Here is a 7,840-nt window from a genome sequence, read left to right on the forward strand (position 1 = left end):
TAACTGTAAACTTTTTTGGTCTATTAATTTTTTTTTATAAATGTTTATATATAATAAAAATATATATATATTATTTTAATAAAAGGTTGTAACCCAACATATAATTAATAAAACCTTGTTTCATAGAAGCTACTGAATATTGGAACCTTAGTGAATAATGGCAAGTACGCTATATATTAATGTAAACAATTTATACCCTGACATATATTAAATAAAAGTAACTAATTCATTAACGAAAATGGTAATTTTAAATATTATAGTGATTGACATTGTTTTATAGAAAGTACTCAACATTGAAAGTGTAGAATAATAATGGCATGTATTTTATACAAGATATTGCATAATGGCAGGTATCCAGTATAAGATATTGCCTCAGGTTGTTAATAATGGGGATTGATTACTTATAGTAAAAATGATGTCATTACAAATACTAACAACTTTTTTAGTTTGGATATAAATCTTCATAATTAATTGCATAAGTTCTTTTTTTAAAAATCCATGTAATCAAATTTATTGTTAAATCAATGTATAGCTAAGTATAACACAAAACACATTAATAGATGAAAATATGTACAATTAACATAAAACAATGACATGACCACTCATATGCTACATCTGTCACACTCAACTAACTATTAAATGCTTTGTACTCCATGTAACATATACTTTGTATATACTACGACGAGTATTAAATTACTTTGCTATAGTAGTATAAAATTGCTCGTGTTTTCAAATATTTGCAAAAAAAAATTAAAAAACAAAAGTAAATTTAAATTTAGATTTAAGAACACCTAATTTAGATTACCAACTTTATTAATGTGTGATCGGTAGGTATTAACCTATAGAATAATTACCAATTACACAAAACATTGAGTTCATTTAACTTAGGCAAGTCCGAGCACGATCCCGAGCTTTCAAGCGAGCTCAAAAATATGTTCAAGCTCGGCTCATTTAGTATAATGTATGTTCACGAACAGTTCATGAACAACTCGTTTATTAAACGAGTTGATAAATGAGTGATTCATGAACGAGCTTAATAATAAACGAGCTTCGTACTTTTGAGATTTGAAAATCTCAAAAGTAGCATAATAATTAAATCTTAATTACACCGTATAAACTTAATAATTAAATTAGCAAATGTGAATAAATAAAAAATTTATGAACATAAATAAACGACTAGTTTGTGAAAATAAATAAACGAGTTGTTTGTGAAAATAAATAAATGAATCGGACTGCAGTGTAAAGGTGTTTGACACAAATTGTAGTAGGATATTACCAGTTAACAGTGCAAAATATAGGGAATACAATTTAGCACTGTCACATTTTTTTTTTTTTTTAAGAAAGCATTGTCACATTATTACAACCTCAATTAGATTTTTGTTACATCTTCTACACATATAATTATATGTAAAATTTTATAAACATATAAATTTTGCATGTCATCATTATCACATCCACCTAAACACTCAATCTTACCCCAACCAAATACACACACCTCGGTTAGAGGGAAAATTTAAAAAAAAAATCAAAAAATAATAAAATCAAAAGAAAACCTTCATAATTTTAAAACAAAAGGTAAAAAAGTATTCCTCTCATAAACCGCCATTCACAATCTCTAATTTTCCAAAACCACTCTTCTCAACTAAAACCTCTCCAACTTCACCATTTACATTTAACTTTCTTCAAACTCGAGCACAAGGTATGTAAATTCTTTTTTTAGTTTAGTTTAATCTATTTATGTTTTAATGTTGTTAATTATTGCATTTACAAAATTTATGGCAGGATTATACCTAAAAAAGAAAAATTATGTACAAAATTTTGTCAAAAAATTTGTATTACAACATTCCTGTGAAATTTATTATAGGTTTAATAGAATGCCGTCATCGATCTGCTGTATATTTTGTGCATAAATTGTGTATTTAGATTTCATTTCAATTTAGAATTCAATTCCATAGTTTTACAGTGAATGAATTAACTCTATTTTTTTTTTAATTTCCAATTTTTTTTTCGGTTCCGATTATAGGTTACTTTTATAGTTCATATTTTTAATTGCGTTAGTATAATTTTATCAAGTGGATTAAAAAAGTATAATGTCCAAATTTACCCCTTTTAACATAATTAAACTGATTATTGTCATGTCCAAATTTGCATTTTTTAATTTTGTTATGGTATATGATTTTCAATTTAGAAAAAAAGGATTCATATGTTGTTGATTTTGCTGTGTTTCCAACATAATGTATATTCTATTGTCTTACTCATGACAATAGTTTTACTCTAATTGTTTGGAAAATCAAAACTGTAGTTTGTTGACTTGAAACTTTATATCTTTGGGTATATACATCTTATGTTTATGTAGGAAATGACCTTTTGGTATTTTGGTGAATACACTTCATTCATGTTTTTGTTGGCATTGACCATTTAGAATCATGGTGACTACCAATATACCTTAGACAGTCACATTGTATTTTTTTTTTTTTTTTTTTGGCAATGACTTAAAATTTTTGTATCTTTGGGTATATACATCTTATGTTTTTGTTAGCAATGACCTTTAGGTATGTTGGTGAATACCTTTAATTCTTTAAAAGTAATGTCAGGGTATATACCTCTTATGTTTGTGTTGGCAATGAGCTTTAAGTATGTTGGTAAATACCTGTCATTATTTAAAATTAATGTCAGGATATATACATCTTATGTTTGTGTTCACAATGACCTTTGGGTATGTTGGTGAATACGTGTCATTCTTTAAAAGTAATGTCAACATGGTACTTCTTGTTGGCAATAACCTATTAATTTTATGGTTAATACTCCCTCTGTTTTTAAATACTTGCCCCATTTCTCTTGGACACACATGCCGATGCTAATCTTTAATCACTAACATCTTTAATTACCAAAAGGTATAAATTCTAACATTTGATTAATAATCTATTCATTGAGATGATTCCAGCAAGTACCCACAAGACTATATTTTTTCTTATGTATAAATCACAAACATTAGTCTAAGTAGGACAAATGAATAGTGCAAAAAATAGAAATGGAGCAAGTATTTAAAAACGGAGGGAGTACAAAAATCAACTCTTGATGCCCGGGAGATTATCAACCGGAAGAGAAATCAATCGATGTCTGAGTCGGCTTCAACGTCGAACTTTCCAGACAGTTTCAACAATAATTCAGCAGGGAGTGCACCCTCCTTGCATGAAAGTTAGACAAGCGGTAATACCGTCCATTCTGGCCCTCATATGATTGGAGCTGTACCGTATGTGTCTACTCAGGCTTACGGACAGTATCCTCCTCACTTCATGCAGCCGGCCTTCTTTGGGGGTCAGGCGACATACCCAAATGTCTAGCCACTGGACTGGCAGCTTCGTCTGCTGCGCCTGGGTGAACAACCTTCTGCGTTCACTTGGGAGATAACTGAGGCGGCTCAGCCGGCCAAGGTTAAGAACGTGTTGGTTGGTACCTATGATGGTACCACCAATCCGGAAGACCACCTCATGGCTTACACCAACCTCATGTACCTGCAGGGGTTCGATGATGCCACTTGGTGTCGGTGTTTCCCGGCTACATTGAAGGGCATTGCCCAACAATGGTTTGGAAATTTGCCAGCCGGGTCCATTGATAGCTTCAGGAAGCTCGCCTTTCTGTTGGCTTCCAACTTCTCAATGAACATCCCTGCTAAGAAAACAAGCCTTAATTTGAGCACTGTTAAGCAAGGAGAGAGAGAAGGGTTGCGCTCATATGTCAGACGCTTCAATCTGATAAGAATTCAGATTCAAGGACTGTCTGACGAGGTAGCTTTTACAAACTTTTTCAAGGGTCTGAGAGACGGGTCGACTTTTAAGCTCGACCTCGTCAGAAAAGGGGCTTTCACCTTACAGGCGGCCCTGAGGGAGGCGGAGAGCTACATCCAAGCTACCGACCTCTGCTCGCCTGGTAGCCAGTCGGACTCCAAAAGTCCGACAAGCAGAAAAACAGCCGGTCAGCTCAGCCGGCCAAAAACAAAGAAGAGAGCAAGAAAAGAAAAGAAGTCTGGGCGGTTACTGACTCTGACCAGCCGTCCTAGAAGAAAAAGAAAGAGTTTAAACCGTACGTCCCCAAGTACAAGTTTAACAAAGACTGCAACTCCATCCTCATGGAGGTAAAGGACCGGCTGTCCATTGAGAAGCCGAATCCTATGAAGAGTTATGTCCAGTCACGGAACAAAAATAAATTCTGTCAGTTCCATGAAGAAGTTGGCCATGACACCAACGACTGCTTTAGTCTTCAGCGGGCGTTGGATCGTCTGGCTGACAAAGGGCTGCTGAAGTCCTACATTTCTAAGTCCCCAGCCGGGGCAAAAAAGAAAAACAAGGGTCAGTCCTCCAAGACTACCCCCCAGCCTGCTAGTAGTTTGGATACCGACAAGGAGCCGGTCTACACTATAGCAGGCGGGTTCTCTTGTGGTGGCCCTACCATCCGGGGCACCAAGAGCCATCTTCGAAAGATGGAAAAAGATGATGATGAGCAGGCGGAAGCCAGCTCCTCCTTCCCAGACGTCTTGATCACTGAGAAGGACAGGGGCAGCGTCCGCCGCCCGCATGATGACCCGATGGTCATTGAATGTAAGGTTGCCAACCAGCTGGTTGGACGGATCCTTATTGACACCGGCAGCTCATCAGAAGTCATCAGTCTCCGGTGCCTGCAAAAGCTGAAATACAATGTCAGCATCATGCATCCGGTCACCCACCCCTTGGTTGGTTTAGGGGGTGGGATGGTCTACCCAGCCGGGAGAATTGACTTACCCATCTGGCTGGGAGAGAAAGGCCAGGGACGACATATTGTCGTCAGATTCTTGGTCGTTGAAGAGTTGACCACCTACAACATCATCCTTGGCAGGCCAACCCTCAACGTAGCCAAGGCAGTAATCATCCCGTCCCTCATGCTCATCAAGTATGAGAGGGATGACGGCTCTGTTGGTTCCTTGAATGGGGATCAGAAGACGGCCCGAGAGTGCTATCTCTCAGCCGTCTGAGATACCATGGCCCCAGGCGGTCAGGAACCAATAAATCTTGACAATGTCAAGGATGCCGACCCAGCTCGCGCCCCACCAGCAGCCGGGAAGAAAAGAAAGGCACCTCTGCTGGTGGAGGTGAAGAAAGAGAAAAAATAGCAATCACTGACCGGTGAACGGTCAGATGAGCTCCGTCCCCAACCGGCTGGCGAAAGCATTGATCTCGTTCTGGATGACGGCCGTCCAGAACGCACTGTTAAGGTTGGGACGGTTGCTCATGCTACCTTGGGTGCAAGCTTGCACCTTCTGCTGAAAAAATTCAAAGACATTTTTGCCTTTGAAGTGGAAGAGATGTCAGACGTCAGCCCGGATCTTGCTGTCCACAAACTCGCCGTGGACCCCAAAAAGAAGCCCATTAGGCAAAAGAAAAGAAACCACGGCGAGGAAAGAAGTCAGGCGGCAGCTGCCGAAGTCAAAAAGCTGCTAGACGCCAGGTTCATTCGGCCATGTAATTTTCCTGACTGGGTGGCCAATGTGGTCCTTGTTAAGAAACCGAATGGGACCTGGCGCATGTGTGTTGATTACACAGACCTCAACAAGGCGTGTCCAAAGGACAGTTACCCGCTTCCAAAGATCGACAGTCTGGTCGATTCTACAGCTGGTCATGCCTTGATGAGCTTTATGGATGCCTACTCCGGCTTCCATCAGATACCCCTGTGGAAGAAAGATCAAGAGAAGACGACCTTCGTCACTAATCAGGGGCTATTCTGTTATACTATGATGTCGTTTGGCTTGAAAAATACGCCTGCCACTTTCCAACGGATGATTAACACGGTCTTCATTAATCAGATTGGGAGGAATGTGGAGGCGTACATTGATGACATGATAGTCAAATCCAAGCAGCAAGCGGATCACCTTGCTGATCTCCGAGAAACCTTCACCACACTCAGGCGGCATAAGGTTATGTTAAATCCTAAGAAATGCGTCTTTGGTGTTGAGTCTGGGAAGTTTCTCGGATTCCTAATTGATCAAAGGGGGATAGAGGCTAACCCCGAAAAGATACAGGCGGTGATTGACATGAAGTCACCCCGTTCTGTCAAGGAAGTCCAGAGACTCACCGGTTGTCTGGCCACCTTGGGGAGGTTCCTCAGCCGGTCAGGTGAAAAATGCCTCTACTTCTTCCAAGCAATCAGGAAGAAGACCAAATTTGAATGGGGGGATGATGCTGAGGCGGCGTTCCAGAGATTGAAAGAGCATTTACATTCTCTGCCTAGGTTGGTCAGTCCTTTGCCTAGGGAGATGTTTTACATGTACTTAGTCGTCTCAGACCATGCCCTCAGTGCCGTTCTCCTTGCTGAGCGAGACGGAATGCAGCTCCCGGTTTACTTCATTAGCCATGTTCTCAAAAATGCTGAACTCCGGTACCCCATGGTTGAAAAATTTGGCCTTGCTTTGTATATGGCATTCAAAAAATTGAAGCCTTACTTTTTGGCACATCCGGTGGTGATCTACACGGACCAGCCACTCAAGCGGCCAATGTCTACCTTGGACTCATCTGGGAGAAGGTTGAAATGGGCTATTGAAATGCAGAGTCTTGAAATCACTTACGAACCAAGAAAGGCAGTGAAAGGTCAGGCGTTTGCCGACTTCACTGTCGAAATGACTCGTCCGGTGGCTCCAGATAATCTTGATCAGGTTTGGAAAGTGTACGTAGATGGGAGCTCTACAAAGAACGGCTGTGGTGCAGGCGTAATTTATGAGTCTCCTGAGGGAGACAGATTTGAATATGCACTACGCTTCAAGTTTCAGGCCTCTAACAATGAGGCGGAATATGAAGCCCTGCTAGCTGGTATACGCATGTGTAAGGCGGCGGGGGCCATGAAAATTGACGCCTACTCTGATTCTCAATTGGTTGTTAGCCAATACGAGGGAAGTTATGAGGCTACCCATCCGGCTATGATCAAATATCTTCAGGCAGTCAAAGAGGAGGTCGGGGCACTTGAGGAATTCCGACTAAATCAAGTGCCTAGGTCTGAAAACAACCAGGCAGATGCATTGTCAAAACTGGCATCTTCCGCCTGCCATGATACGCCTCGGTCTGTCTTTTGGGAAGTTCTAGAAAAGAGAAGCATCAATGAGGATCCCATTAGAGTTCTGGACCAAAGCTCTACCTGGATGGATGGCATCCGGGCTTATCTTTCAGACGGCACACTTCCTGATTCGCCACAGGAAGCAGCCGTCCCGAAGAAGCGAGTTGCAAGCTTCGAGTTGAGAAATGGAGAACTCTTCAAGGCGGGGTTTCTTAAACCCCTGTTGAAGTGTGTCACCCCAGAAAAGGGGAGGGAAGTTCTCGAGGACTTGCACTCGGGATTCTGCGCCTTTCACATAGGCAGCAGGTCCTTAGCCGTCAGAGCCAGACGACATTATTTTTGGCCCACTCTTGAGGCAGACGCCAAGGAGTTGGTTAAGAAATGTGACAAGTGCCAAAAGTTTGGCAAACTTATTCATCGTCCGGCAACTGATCTAACAGCCATCCACAGCCCAATCCCGTTTGCAAAATGGGGCATGGATATTCTAGGCCCCTACACGCCTGCTCCAGGCGGAAAGCATTACATCTTAGTGGCAGTGGATTATTTCACCAAGTGGGTTCAGGCTGAGGCGGTTAAAAACATCAAGACCTCAGACGTAATTTCTTTCATCTGGAAGAATGTTATCACCCGGTACGGGGTACCTATGTCTATGGTGTTTGATAATGGTCCTCAGTTTGAGACGCCTCAGCTAAAAACTTGGTTGGGAGATCAGGGGATCTCAAGCTGTTTTGCATCTGTTGGCTGGCCCCAAGCAAACGGCCAA

This window comes from Chenopodium album, chromosome 7, assembly GCF_948465745.1.
Source record: "Chenopodium album chromosome 7, dcCheAlbu1.1, whole genome shotgun sequence".
Classification (NCBI taxonomy): domain Eukaryota; kingdom Viridiplantae; phylum Streptophyta; class Magnoliopsida; order Caryophyllales; family Amaranthaceae; genus Chenopodium; species Chenopodium album.